This window comes from Bactrocera neohumeralis, chromosome 4 (assembly GCF_024586455.1).
Source record: "Bactrocera neohumeralis isolate Rockhampton chromosome 4, APGP_CSIRO_Bneo_wtdbg2-racon-allhic-juicebox.fasta_v2, whole genome shotgun sequence".
Classification (NCBI taxonomy): Eukaryota; Metazoa; Arthropoda; class Insecta; order Diptera; family Tephritidae; genus Bactrocera; species Bactrocera neohumeralis.
In genome coordinates this window covers 62,010,854-62,026,700 of record NC_065921.1, presented here as the reverse complement: position 1 = coordinate 62,026,700, position 15,847 = coordinate 62,010,854, and positions in this window count along the sequence as shown.

Sequence of the window (15,847 nt, the reverse complement as noted above, 5' to 3'; positions counted from 1 at the left end):
CAGAAGAACTAGCATGAGCAAGTACGATTTTACAAATAGAATCTGGAAGAGAAGGAATTAATATGCCCCTGGCTATTTGAATCGAAAAAATGTTATAAATTAAGCAGAGTCTCGTTGGAATTAATCCCTGACTTGCTTGAAAAGCAGGCAAACGTGGCATGAATGGAATATGGACCACACATGTCGTCTTTTAAGATTTAAAAGGAATGGTATAAGAACTTTAGAAGGACTACCAACAGGTCACTGTGTAATGAGCAGAAATGCCAGTAGACTAGGAACACTCTATAACGACTATAAGGAAGTAGAAAAGGATTGTAAGATTCTATTCGTACTGATGTACTTTATCAGATGCATGGAGTGGTTCAGAAAGAAACCAACAGGGTAAGGAAATTTGAGTCCCAGTGGTATCAAAATGGGCCTTCTAAAGGCCTAGGTGTCTCGTTAGACAGCCATTTTACCTACCACCTATCTGCTATATACACTTGAACTCTATTACCTAGAACTAGCTGTGGGTGTTCAATAACTATTGGCTCTTTTTTTGGTTGCTGTGCATGGTTGTCTTTTATTTTATTTCCATTTTCCGAATTATTCCAATCATTTGTTTCCTTTACAGTATAATTTTTTAGTCGCATTAACTTAACACTTTGCTTAAAAGGCCTAAAAGTCACTTTCTGCTGGATTCCAACAAAAATAAATTTTAACATTTACTTGCAACAGAAATACAAATGACACATGTGGCAAGTGGCATGCAAACAAAATAACATTTTTTTGCAATCTAATCGTGAAATAGTTCGAATGAATGAGCATTAATTAATATAAAATAAATTATTCTATGTGTGTGTGCAGACGCACACATAACATCTACGAGCAACTACTATGCAACATTTACAGCTAAGTCGGCCACACTGCGAATACGCTTTTAAACATTAAAGCCACCTAATTGGGTGTCACAAAATGTTGCCAAGTTGTTGCCTGCCACCAGTTTAACCGCTGCAACAGTGCCACATTGCTACAACGACATTTTAACAGCATATTTAAGTTTGCATGGGTGTGTGCTCGTGTATGGGGTTGTGTGCTAATGTGACAAATGTTAATTGCAGTTGCCAAACTTTTGCCACACACCGCAATTAATACACACAAATGAGTCTGCGTATATGAGTGTGGTGCAAGTTCTCGTTTAAGCGGCAACAGAGTACTGGAAGGATATAAAGTTTGTTGCAGTTGTTGCTTATTTAGGGTCACACCGCATCACACAAAATCTCACATACATAATTGTAAGTGCATTCATTTGTATTCCAATGTTATTTAGCGATCACCATCAGCAAAGTGTCTGCATTCATTCACATAATACTCTCAAATCAAGCGCCTGTTTGCATGTGTGTGTGTGTCTGCCTCGGTGATGTATTTATTTAGCGCAATATTCGTACCTTGCCACAGTAGCCCAATTAACAACACTTTGTGAATGTGTGCATTGATTTATGGCCTTCACCACATCCACCCGAGTGCCAAGCTGCTTTGGCAAACTTGTGGTTCTTCGTTGTTGGTCGCGCGCCTGTGTATATGTTTGGTGTCTTAATGCCCTTGTCGGACAGTCATATAATACTAAGCGCCGATTGTGGCAAGTAAACAATCACCAAGATGAATTTGTGGAATGAGTGGCTAGTAAGGGTTTAAGGGATAAGTTTAATTCTTAGGTTAGCTCTTTAACTGTTTTGTTAGTTATTTTAATTCTTACGCTCATAATACCATTATTTACAAAAGACAAAGAAAGCACTTGATGCTTCTCTTCATCTACTTATAATGAATATTGGTTTAAAATATATTTATCGAAATGAAACAATAAACACTTTTGGTACTTTGGTCAAAATAAATTCGGCTATGTCTGTAATCTGTGTTTATCGATGGTATCGTGAAGTCCAAGATGAATTCGGTTAAGAACGTTAAAATCAGTAGTCGGTCCGGAAACAATTGATGTGGCTTCCAAACTAATATTGCAAGAATGTCATGTGACCTGTCGTGAGATTAAGACAACCATAGGCATTTGTGAGACAACATACATTCAATATTTCATGAAATCAAGAAAACCAAATACTCTTCACCGGTCACTATTCATCGCGACAATGTGAGCTGTCACACATCGACGGAAACAACTGCATTTTTGAGCACTCAAAACGTCGTTTAGGTGAGTCACATTATCGTAGTGAAAAATCAACCGAAAGTCCAGTGATATCCGACGTATTGCTTCACGTAGAAATCTCACAATGCTCAAATAACACAAGCCAACATTCAATTTGCTTCTTTGAATTATCAACTGATTCTAGTTAATTTGGGTGCGCTGAATTCAAATCTGTAATCAGTTTGTCTCTATCAGCTAGTTTTCATGATATAGCTTTTTTATACCCTCCACTTAACTTATGAACTGAAAAATAAAAAAGCTATATCATTAAAACTAGAGCTGATAGAGACAAACTGATTACAGATTTGAATTCAGCGCGCCCAAATTAATTAGAATCAGTTGATAAATTTTTAATGCGAATTTTTTTTTGCGAAGCGAAAATTTTTTTTACTTTTGTCGGGCTGTGTAATATATCTTTTGAACCTCTTAATCCTTTCGAATGAACCCAATGGTAAACATACCACGGCAATCAAGGAAACGGTGAGCAGCACTTTGATTTTTGACCAATTTTCACGTGGTTTTCTCGATTTTGGCTAATTTTTGGAATGTCATTCGCTAGATTGTTGGACAGTTCCGATGTTATGATCATGAGCCCTCGTTTCGTCACCAGTAAATATGCGTTTGATGAATGTAAAGCTTTAGTTACTTGGTCAATTGTCTCTTTTGAGGTCTCTATTAGGCTTTGTTGCATTGACACGCTCTATACCCGAAACATAAAGCAAAATGTCTTTGGTTGATCCATAAGAGTTTCTGAGATCCTCTGCTTTCTCTCTGATGCCATTTCGACAAACTTCAAATACAGTTTCTGTAACCTTTTCAATGTTATCGTCATTAACAGAGGTGGATAGACAACTCGTGTGAAGCAAGTTTTCGATGACTTCACGGCTGTGGAAAAAATTTATCCATTTCATTCAGTTTTGATCAGATGGTACTTGTACATACATATATCATATACATACAAATATATAAATATTAGGTAGTTAAAAAAGTCTTTTGGTGTTTTGTCAATAGAAGTTGAAAAAAGTTACAGCTGTTCGAAATTGGGTGAAAATAATGAAAAACATCGCTATTTTGAAATTTTTGTATAAGAAAGGAAAGAATTCCACGCAAGCCACCAATGAAACTTTTGAAGTTTACGGAGGCAATGTTGTTCGTGTAGCACAACAATCGTTCGCTCGCTTCCGTTCTGGGAATTTCGAAATTTCGATATACACTGAAGGAGTAATGTCTCTATTTATTAATTATTATAAATATAAAAAAATAAGTTTAAGTTTGATTAGAAATATGCCTAATATATATCATATATCATATACATAGTAGGTATATGTATATACTCGTATATGTATATATATTCTCCTAGCAACTGGCATCAAAGTCAACTTCTCGACTGAAGGAATTTTCCTTACTCTCCTTCTTCTTAATTGGCGTAGACACCGCTTACGCGATTATAGCCGAGTTAACAACAGCGCGCCAGTCGTTTCTTCTTTTCACTACGTGGCGCCAATTGGATATTCCAAGCGAAGTCAGGTCCTTCTCCTCTTGGTCCTTCCAACGGAGTGGAGGTCTTCCTCTTCGTCGAATACTTTTAGAGCTGGAGTGTTTTCGTCCATCCGGACAGCATGACCTAGCCAGCGTAGCCGCTGTCTTTTAATTCGCTGAACTATGTCAATGTCGTCGTATATCTCGTACAGCTCATCGTTCCATCGAATGCGATATTCGCCGAGGCCAATGTGCAAAGGACCATAAATCTTTCGCAGAACCTTTCTCTCGAAAACTCGTAACGTCGACTCATCGGTTACTGTCATTGTCCAAGCCTCTGCACCATGTAGCAGGACGGGAATAATGAGTGACTTATAGAGTTTGGTTTTTGTTCGTCGAGAGAGGACTTTGCTTTTCAATTGCCTACTCAGTCCGAAGTAGCACCTGTTTGCAAGAGCAATCCTGCGTTGGACTTCCAGGCTGACATTGTTGGTGGTGTTAACACTGGTTCCTAAATAGACGAAATTATCTACAACTTCAAAGTTATGACTGTCAACAGTGACGTGAGAGCCAAGTCGTGAGACCCATTTTCTGTGCTTCCTTGTCCAGCCTGGAGAAAGCAGAACTAACGGCGCGAATGTTGAGGCCGATGATATCAATATCATCGGCATACGCCAGCAGCTGTACACACTTATAGAAGATGTTACCTCCTCTATTTAGTTCTGCTGCTCGAACTATTTTCTCCAGAAGCAGGTTGAAGAAGTCGCACGATAGGGAGTCGCCTTGTCTGAAACCTCGTTTGGTATCGAACGGCTCGAAGAGGTCCTTCCCGATCCTGACGGAGCTTTTCGTGTTGCTCAACGTCAGTTTACACAGCCGTATTAGTTTTGCGGGGATACCAAATTCAGACATCGCGGCATAGAGGCAGCTCCTTTTCGTGCTGTCGAAAGCAGCTTTGAAATCGACGAAGAGGTCGTGTGTGTCAATTCTCCTTTCACGGGTTTGGCGCATGGTGAATATCTGTTCGGTTATTGATTTGCCAGGTCTAACGCCACACTGATATGGTCCAATCAGTTTGTTGACGGTGGGCTTTAATATTTCACACAATACGCTCGATAAAACCTTATATGCGATGTTGAGGAGGCTAATCCCACGGTAGTTGGCGCAGATTGTGGGGTCTCCTTTTTTATGGATTGGGCATAGCACACTTAAATTCCAATCGTTGGGCATGCTTTCGTCCGACCATATCTTACTAAGAAGTTGATGCATGCTCCTTATCAGTTCTTCGCCGTCGTGGTGTTTGAATAGCTCGGCCGGAAATCCGTAGGCTCCTGCCGCTTTGTTGTTCTTCAGGCGGGCAATTACTGTTCGAACTTCTTCATGGTCGGGTAATGGAACGTCTGTTCCATCGTCATCGATTGGGGAATCGGGTTCTCCTTCTCCTGGTGTTGTGCATTCACTACCATTCAGCAAGCTGGAAAAGTGTTCCCTCCATAATCTAAGTATGCTCTGCGCATCGGTGACTAGATTACTTTTGGGGGTTCTACAAGAGTATGCTCCGGTCTTGAAACCTTCTGTAAGCCGCCGCATTTTTTCGTAGAATTTTCGAGCATTACCCCTGTCGGCCAGCTTATCAAGCTCTTCATACTCACGCATTTCGGCCTCTTTCTTCTTCTGTCTGCAAATGCGTCTCGCTTCCCTCTTCAACTCTCGATATCTATCCCATCCCGCACGTGTAGCGGTCGATCGCAACGTTGCGAGGTAGGTAGCCTGTTTTCTCTCCGCTGCGACACGGCACTCCTCGTCGTACACCAGTTTCTTTTGCACTTTCCGAAAACCAATGGTTTCGGTTGCAGTTGTACATAAGGAGTTTGAAATGCCGTCCCACAGTTCCCTTATACCGAGTTGTTGACGAGTGCTCTCAGGGAGCAGGAGTGCAAGCCGAGTAGAAAATCGTTCGGCTGGCTGTTGTGATTGCAGCTTCTCGACGTCGAACCTTCCTTGTGTTTGTTGGCGTACGTTTTTTGCTGCACAGAGGCGAGTACTAATTTTGGCTACAACAAGATAGTGATCCCAGTCGGTGTTAGGACCTCGGAGCGTACGCACGTCTAAAACACTGGAGACGTGCCTTCCGTCTATCACAACATAATCGATCGGGTTGCTGGCTTTTCGATCCGGAGGCTGCCAGGTAGCTTGATGTATCTTCGTGTGCTGGAATCTAGTACCACAGTTAACCATATTTCGGGCCCCGACGAAGTCAATCAGCCTCAACCCATTTGGGGATGTTTCATCGTGGAGGCTGAATTTACCGACCGTAGTGCCAAATATACCTTCTTTGCCCACCTTGGCGTTAAAGTCGCCAAGCACGATTTGGACATCGTGGCGGGGGCAGCTCTCATAAGTGCGCTCCAAGCACTCATAAAAGACATCTTTGGTCACATCGTCCTTCTCTTCCGTCGGGGCGTGGGCGCTAATATGCGATATGTTGAAGAACCTCGCTTTGATGCGGATTGTGGCTAGACGTTCATTCACCAATAGTCTCTCTCCCACCACGAATCCAAACTTGCGCTCCTTTATATGGCCACTGTAGTAAATATCACAAGGACCTACTCGTCTCTGTCCTTGCCCCGTCCATCGCCTTTCTTGGACGGCGGTGATGTCAGCCTTTATTTTTGCGAGGACATCAACCAGCTGGGCAGCGGCACCTTCCTTGATATCATAGTCCTTATTTCGTTTGCCATGGTCGTCATCAAGAGGGGGTTTCTCCTCCGAGGCTTGTTGTTCCTTCTCATTGGGGGTGTTTTTTTACGTGGCGGGTCCCAAACCCAGCGCGCAACCCTATGTAGGGGATGTTTCGCCTTCTCACTTTAGCTCGCCTTCAAACGGATGTTCTTAGGCTCTTAGGCTTAGGCCATGTGTAAAAGAATCGTTTCTGGCCACTCCCAAGTGAATGGCGATCCATCCTCCATTTCCCTATTAGTCGTTTGTAATAAGGGGCATTCTAAAATACTACGTCAGTTTCGCTTTCTACCCAATATCAAGGATTTTAATCCTACTGAACTTTACATAAATTAGGTCCCTAATATTGTCTTACCTTTTAGTTAATAGTGGGAAATGGTCAGCGATATAGCAATAAAACCTATACGAATGGGTGCAAACTAGGTAAGCATGTGAGAGATCGCAGCAATTAAAGAAAACCTTCTTGTTCTGACACTTATATACAGAAAGCCAAGTGGCTTTGAAATCACTAAAGTCTCTTGAGGGGCGAGCCTGCTTTAGAAGCTTCAAAACATCGATTTTTTTTCTTTTTTGCTTAAATCTCTTTAAAAATAATTTAAGAATATATGAGCGTTTGGGCAGAAAGCGAAAACTTTGACGCGCGATTTCTCGATTTTTCATTTTTACGATTTTTCTTAATTGGCGGGCAGGATAAAAAAAAAGGTAAACGTCCTTTCGAAACGAATCAAAATGCGTTGTATTTGAATTAAATTATCTTCTAGGTGAACCTAAAATACCTTAAGAAAGTTAACATTAATCCGGTTTTTAAACGATTTAAATTATTATTTTTTAAATGCATTTTTTTTTAATCCGCGAAAAATTGTTGAATTTTTCACTTTTTGTTGAATTTTCTTGGTTCACCTAGGAATTACACTATTGAAAATTAAAATTTTCATTTGTTTTTCTGTTTCAGATGAAAATTGCGACCTGCATCTTGCCCGCCACACAGAAATTGCACACTCGAGGCGCCTCCGTAAATTTCTTCAAACATGAAGAATAGCTAATGTATTATAATAAAAAAATTGAGAAGACTCTTCAAGTATACAAGAATAAATTCTAAAAGTTTCATTTCAATCAGACATTTCATTCCTTTCCAAAAAAGTTCTAGAAAATTTAGATTTTTGAAGCCTCTAAAGCAGGCTCCCCTCTTAAGATTGCATCAAAGATCTTATTTGACGATAAGCCTGCAATGGTTTCCAGGAGTTAGTGATATCCCTGGTAACTGAAAATCAGATGAACTACCCAGAACAGGTACCACCATAAAACTAGACTACGGAACCGAGGGACAGACAGTCATTCTACCTACCTACTTACCTAAGAGCTTAGCCTCACTAACTTAGAGAAGATATGGAACTATTTCATTCTTCAACTAACCACATAGTAAAAGCTTCACATATCTGACATTGATCAATTTCAATTTAAAAAAAAAAAAACGATGTAATTTTAATTTTTAAAATATTTATAGTTCGCTTACTTACCTAATCAGTTGAGCAACCAATTGCAATAGTTAAATTAGCTTAAATTCCGCTGCCGGCATTTTGAGTTGAACACACATGCACACATGGTACACAATGCAATGCTCATGCGAAAATTTCCATTATTGCCTTCTAGCTGTTTACCTCGCGTCAATTCGACATCCGCACAACGCGCAGACGCAACAGTTGACACCAACCTGACTGAGCAAATGCAGCTACGAGTGAGGTAATGTGCTATTGTTGCTGCGGCACAAAGAGAAATGTCATCATTATACGTGGCATGCCGTAGCGAAATTAAATCATTCGCTAAAATGATGTGGCACGGCAAGCAAATGAACGTTGAGGACATTAATAAAAGCGACAACAGCCCTGGCAGTAACAACAACGGTGAGAAAAATATTTCGGCAAAAATTGCGAATCGTGAATCATAAATTGGCGGCTCTCTAGATGCACAAACACACGTGGAAATGCGCGGGTATGAGTTTAAGTGCGACGGCGCTGTTGGTTCGGTGCCACATGGCGTATACATAATGTGATTTGATGATGGATTAGCTGGCGGCGACAATGCGACAGCCGCGGAAGTACAGCAAGAAAAACAACAACAACGCACAAACAAAGTTAAAAATGCGGCAATTTGCTTACGCGCTGCAACAACAAGAAAATGGTATACGCAAAAATAACAACAACATATGCATGTGTATGCGTCAATAGCCGTTGCAACATGCATATCAGCGCTTGCTTGCCTCAAATGCTTTGCGTACATACGTATGTTTATTCCATATGTATGTTTGTACGGATGTCAATGCCAGCGGCAGCTGTTGCATAGCCGCGAGCAGCTATGCATGATTGCAAGGTAATGTCAGCCCTGCCGCAGTAACACAAGTCCACACTTTCAATGCAGCCATGCTGTGCTGTTGCATGCAATATCGATTTAGTATTGCGGTAGCTGATAAATTGTTGGGCGTGTGTATGTTTGCTGAGGTCTCTGTTTAAGCCTTAATACCTGCAAATTTACGGTTACAGAGGCTGAATTTGGAAAAGCAGCAACAACAAATGCAAGTAGCAGCAACACGGAATTGTTTCACTTTGACTTTAATGTCATTGAGGAAATCTCACAGCTGGCTTGTTGAATTCATTTAAGGTGCAACAACTGCAACAAAGTGACGAGTTTTTACTCGATTGTACCTTATATTCTGCTTGCCACTAAGAATTATTCGCGCTTTAGCTTTTAAGGTTAAATAAGTAGCAATGATCATACGAAGACTCATTCTCAGACAACTATTTCGAGTACTTATACAAGTATGTCATGTGTTGTTGATGTCAAATGTTGTTATTATTATAATAGTAACGAACAGCATTCTAACTCTGAAGTGTTATGAAGAATAAACAAGAAAAACCATTAACTGTGGTTGCACCAAAGCTATAATATCCCTCACATTAAATTTTTTATAGCATAAAAGTGTACAAATAGATCATTGTTCTGATTTTGATCGCTCAGTTTGTATGAGTGCTATATGCTATAGTGGTTTGATCTGAACAATATGTTTGGAAATTATAGTAATGCCTTGAATAATAATCTGTGTGAAATTTCGTAAAGATATCACGACAAATGAAAAAGTTGGACATTCAACGACTTGACGACTTGATAATTCTTTTTGTGAGGCAGCTATATGTTATCGTATCTACACGATTTCTTTGGATAGTTTAGTGATGTGTTGGGTAATAATCTCTCTTAAGTTTAATTAAGATACCCTTTCAAAAAAAATAAATTATTTATTTTTTGAAAGACATACATATTGATACAGCCTGGCAGACAGATAGACGAGCATGACTAAATCGATACAGCTCGTCATGCTGAAGTTTTCTTCTGGGCGTAACAAACTTTGTGGCCAACCTAATATAGTACTCTGTTCAGCGTTTAGCAAGAAACTTAGAGCATGATTGAAGGTTATGGAATAGTCTACAAGTCTGTATTAAAATATCGAGAGATGTTGATAAAGCTTTTCAGTTGGTTTTTTTTTTTTTGCCACAAGAACAAGTTTCAGGATTTCTGGCCATAGCATAACAGTAGATCTACTGATCCGAACTGCAGCCTTTTTCAGAGCGGTGGCTTTTCACTTGATCTCTCTGCTCATATACTGGAGACTAGTGAGGTAAGTCTATGTAGAATCATTTCCTTTGGCATCGAGTGAGGTCTAGATAAGATCTGAGCGGAATTTCAGGAAACTGTATGGCTGATGGAGTCATGTGTAGAAGTGGAGGATGGAGTCATGTGTAGAAGTTCACGCAAGTGAGGAAAGTTCTCTGATCGCCATTCACTTGGGAGTGGCCAGAAACGATTCTTTTACACATGGCTCAAGCAGCTCACTACTTCCGGTCTTTGACCAAGTATCCTCTGGGTAGCCTAAAAACATCCGTTCGAAGGTGAGCTAATGTGAGAAGGCGAAACATTCCCTACATAGGGTTGTGCGCTGGGCTTGGGACCCGCCACGTAAAAAACAATACCAATGAAAAGGAAAACACAGCCTCGGATGAGAGACCCCCTTTTTGATGACGACCATGGCAAAAAGTTGTAGATAATTTCGTCTATTTAGGAACCAGCATTAACACCACTAATAATGTCAGCCTGGAAATGCAACGCAGGATTGCTCTTGCCAACAGGTGCTACTTCGGACTGAGTAGGCAATTGAAAAGTAAAGTCCTCTCTCGACGAACAAAAGCTAAACTCTATAAGTCGCTCATAATTCCCGTCCTGCTATATGGTGCAGAGGCTTGGGCGATGACAGCAACCGATGAGTCGACGTTACGAGTTTTCGAGAGAAAAATTCTGTGAAAGATTTATGGTCCTTTGCGCATTGGCCACGGCGAATATCGCATCCGATGGAACGATGAGCTGTTCGAGATATACGACGACATCGACATAGTTCAGCGAATTAAAGACAGCGGCTACGCTGGCTAGGTCATGTTGTCCGGATGGATGAAAACACTCCAGCTCAGAAAGTATTCGACGCAGTACCCGCCGGGGGAAGCAGAGGAAGAGGAAGACCTCCAACGGAGTGGACCAAGTGGAGAAGGACCTGGCTTCGCTTGGAATATCCAATTGGCGCCACGTAGCGAAAAAGAAGAAACGACTGGCGCGCTGTTGTTAACTCGGCTATAATCGCGTAAGCGGTGTCTACGCCAATTAAGAAGAAGAAGAAGTATGGCTGATTTTCTCACTCAGTCAGATACTTCAGTAACGCGAACTGTAGAGAATTGGAACGGTTTTGCAATTCACTACTGAATGGCTGACCCTGAGGCGAGCTCGGCAAGCTTCGGTCAGCTGCTATTAAGATGTCTGGTGAGCTGTTGACACTCCGTAAAGTTCGCCCTTCAATAGCTGCAGGAGTTCTAACTGGACACAGCCGATCGCTTTTCATGCGATAAGATTGAAAACTTTATTGGATGCCAGTTGCATTAGCTGCTGGAATCCAGAGTCATCGTCAGATAGTCATCCTTTACTTATAGAAGGTTCGTAAAATATGGCCTTAGTAAGTAAAACAACTGATCTTCTATGGCACGAGCTCTTTAGTCAGTTATGTAAAGAATTTGGTAGACCATGAGCAAAACTGTATAATTTGTAACGATCGCGCAAGGCACGTAAGCCAAAATTAACTATAAATTAGATACGGAAGCATGACGAATAAGTCCATTCAGTAGTACCTTTCTATATGGTAACAATAAGATGTCATCAATACCATAAAATGTTTATTTTAGACCTAAGCGGCTTTTGTAAAAACTCAGAAACCCCAAGTTTATGTCTCTAGATATAAGAAAAGATTTGTCTTGGCTTTTCAATTCCGGCACGGTAATATTTTATGACGCTCGGTTGTCGGCATTTTCTGTGTCGTTGCATCCAAATAGAAGTTTTGATATGAAGAAGATGTCTGCCTTTGCTGCTTTATTAAATCCCAAAGTATGATAAGTCCTGCAACATCAAGCCAGCAATAAAAAAACAGGTTTCTCTGTATACTGCAAAATAGCATCTTTCTTAAGACAGGCAGGCCTACGTAGCAAAAACGAACCCTTATTTGGCCTCAACCTAGGAGGGTCAACTTGTTCCAATATCTCAAAATGGCTTGAGAAATGTTTTCTGCGGCTATAACAACTGCAATAATAGTAGAAACAAGGAAAATATAAATGATTGTTTTAAGCCTCAGAAATCTGTCAGCTGAACGAAGTGTGGTTTCAAATTTGGCCATCCGTCGTTTAATTAGTAAGCTCCTGTTATCTCATAAGTAAATATGAACTTGAAAAATTATTTAAAGACGCAAAGATTTATTTTTATAAAATTTAACTGAAATTTCCATCTAAGCCGAAATTTCTCAAATGAAGGAAATACTTTTAGTCCCAGGAGCGTGAGGTTATACTAATTGACCTCTTTATTGCTTTTATAAACAAAAAGAGAGACCCCTCGAGATTTTCGCTTAAACAGCTGCGCCGCCTGGAGCAACAAACCGGCAATATGCGTTACGGGCGCTGCGCCCCTATGTGCTGATTGGCAAAAACTACTGCGACCGCCAGCACTTGCATTTTACTGCGTTAATGGTTAACGGCGTTCGGCGCGCAGCAGGCTCTATTATTACGCCAAAGTGTTATAAATAGCTATGGCTGTGATTGTGGTCATAGTTATATGGCTGCAGGTGTGTATTCATGTTAATGTTGTTATTGTTGTAGTGATTTCATTGTTTTCACAACCAATAATGTGCCGAGTGTTTAATTTAACTATGCTTTGTTACAGTGGTTGTTGTTCTTGTTGTTGTTATTATTGTTGCTTTTATGTACTACTGCCAGCTAACTACTATGATGGTTTGTTATTGTTATTATCGCCGCAGTCCATGCTTGCTGGGCATTATAGGGCCTATTAACCAGCAACCAGCAACCAGCAACCAGCTGTGAAAATACTACAAACAGTGATTGCCAATAGTGCGCGTACATATTTGAGCCAGTGTGTTTATGTGTGTAATCTACGACGCGAATTTGTTAACCGCAAACAGGTGGTCACACGGTACCGAAGTGACAAAAATTAATAAAGAAAAAATTGCATATTAATTGTGGTAAACACGGGACAATCTCGCTGAGTAGTGAAAGCACAGTTATTACGGTAAAAGGTCTGATCAAGATATAAAATTTAATATTTTTTTAAACTAATTTAATATTCGTATTTTTTTTTTTGAAGAAATGGCAACGCTAACTTGTATGAAATAAGTTCTTTGACTTTAACTTCCGAAAATTCAGTCTTATCGACGTATAGCCATTTAAGCGGCTTAAGTCGAAAGACTTTACTTCAAAACCGAGGGCGAAAAACAGCTAAATGTTAGTCAGTTGCCAACATTAGGCCGTCCAGTACCGAAAATTGCAAAGATATGAATCAAATATCGCAAGAATACGTAGAGATATGGAATAAATATCGTAAATCCTAACACAGTCGCTCATTATAATAACGGTCTTTTCAAGAAGAGCGCTACAAAAGTTTTTTTTAATAAAGCAAAAACGGTTTGAGAAATCTATGAAATTCTTTATTCCTGTGAATGTACTATACATATATTCGATGCATGGAACTCGGGCACGGTTACAGAAATCCAGACGCCGATACCGCTGCAATTTCTCGTTCGATGTTTGTACGAAGTTCATCAATCGTCCCTGGCTTGTTGGCATAGACCATAGACTTGATGTAGCCCTACAGAAAATAGTTTAATGGCGTCAAATCTCACGATCGAGGACACCAATTGAACACGTTTACCACACTTCGTTTTCAATAAATCGAGTGTGAATATCGCTGTGTGGCTTATGGTGCCGTCCTGTTGGAATCACATATTGTTCAAATCCATATCATTCAATTCGGGCCAAAAATATTAGGTTATCATTGAGGGGTAGCGATTCCCATTCACACTAAGGCGCCGTTCGTGATCATCACGTAAGAAGTACCGCCGCCGGCCCATAAATGCACAAAACCGAAATTTTTTCGATATGCAATGGTGTTTCAAGGAGTACGTACGAATGTACTTTTACAGGGATGAATAGTTTAATTGATATCCCAACCCGTTTTTGTTTTCTACTGACTCCGAATTTCGGTAGGGAAATAATTTCGACTCGTTGTTGGATCGTATTTTTTTCTATGATGAAAAGGCAAATCTTACTGATGAGAAATGTCAAAAAAGCGCGAAAAAATTTGACGTCGCCTGCTGTCCCTATCGATCTACTTTTGTAGCGTCACTATTGAAAACCCCGTTATTTCGAACCACCGATCCGAACATTCAAGGTATAACTGATGAATTCCACTTCCCTTTTCTTCAAGTTGTGTATTGATCAAATCCTCGTACATTGCTCCTTAGAAGTCTGGACGCGCAACTATCTCCAATTGCGTTTCCAAATAACATTATTATATGACAAACGCCCAGCGTGACCTTTCTCCCAGCGTTACCATAATTTTACCAATACACTTACAACTCTTACAATTTAATTTAATCGTAAAATATAATATATACATCCTCTCTGTAACATTTTCCTTAACCACATATCACCCGGTTGGTACTAGGCGACTCCAGCGCACACCACTATCCTTGGCTTTGGAATATATATATTTGGAATGGTGGAATATACTGAAAGTTCGATATTCTGCACAATGAATGGCGAAATCGCCACTAGCATTAAGGGCCTTGTAATGATTTCCTATTGCTAGAGGTGGTCTCATAAATAATAACATAGGCTAGTGGCTACCTGTAAATATTCCCTTTCTGTATCATCTCTATGCCTAGTACTTTCGCTTGGAAGATGCTAGCTGAGTTTAGTAAATGAAAAGATGGAGACACGGAAAGGTGAATAGACGCAAAAATGGAGAGATATCAGAACTCTCGGAATGTACATCGCAGTCCATTTTGGATACGTCGGTATAATGTGTGATGAATTCACATCTAGAGGATACACTCATCTGAAAGTAACTATTGAAATCTAACCTTGGAAGAACATAGTATCGAGCTGATTCAGAATTTTGCTATACCTATAACACTTTCATTTCTAACCACTAACCTCCTTAATTCTTATAGCAGAAAATGTTAACATTTCCGTGTGGAATCGTCTATGGAAAGTGTTTTTTAAACTAAGTCTATGATGCAAGAGCATATTGGGTAGTCGAAAAACCCTACCAATCACATTGTGTCATATCATATAGTGTTGGAAAGGTGCGATTTTAGGCTTCGTTTAACCAAAAAAATTAAATTCGGGGAAGTTGAAAAAAAAGTTACAGCTGTTCAAGAACGAGTGAAAATAATGAGGAAATTCGCTATATTTTGAATTTTTTGTCATAAAAAAGGGAAGAATGCCATGCAAGCCACCAATGAAATTTGTAAAGTTTAGGAGACGATGCTGTATAAGTTCACAACAATGGAACAATGGTTCACTCGCTTCCGTTCTGGAAATTTCGAAATTTTGATTTAAATATAAAAAATAAAGAAAAATAGCAAAAAGTGGTTGATCAAAATGGTACATACTTGTTTATTTATTTATTAGTATGAGTATAAAAAAAATAAGTTTAAATTTGATTAGAAATACGAAAAGACTTTTTTGACTATCCAATATGGAACAGATCATTTGGACATGACTTAATCGTTTCGGTAACTCCTCTGTTATTTAAATTTCAAAAAAAAGGATTTGCCAAGAAGTCGGCTGCAGTAAAAAGTATTAGGTCTATTATAAACACTTCAAGCAGTTCCAGGCAAGGTGATGCTTTAAAACTTTGCTGAAAATTGACGAACTTTTACTAAGGACTTATACCAGGCAAGGTGATGCTTTATAACTTTGCTTGAAAATTTTAGAAAAGCTACTTCTATTTCTACTTTTTCCCTTCAGTAACGAGAACCCCGCTTTGTTTCCAACAATGGCTGCACATCTTAATTTTATA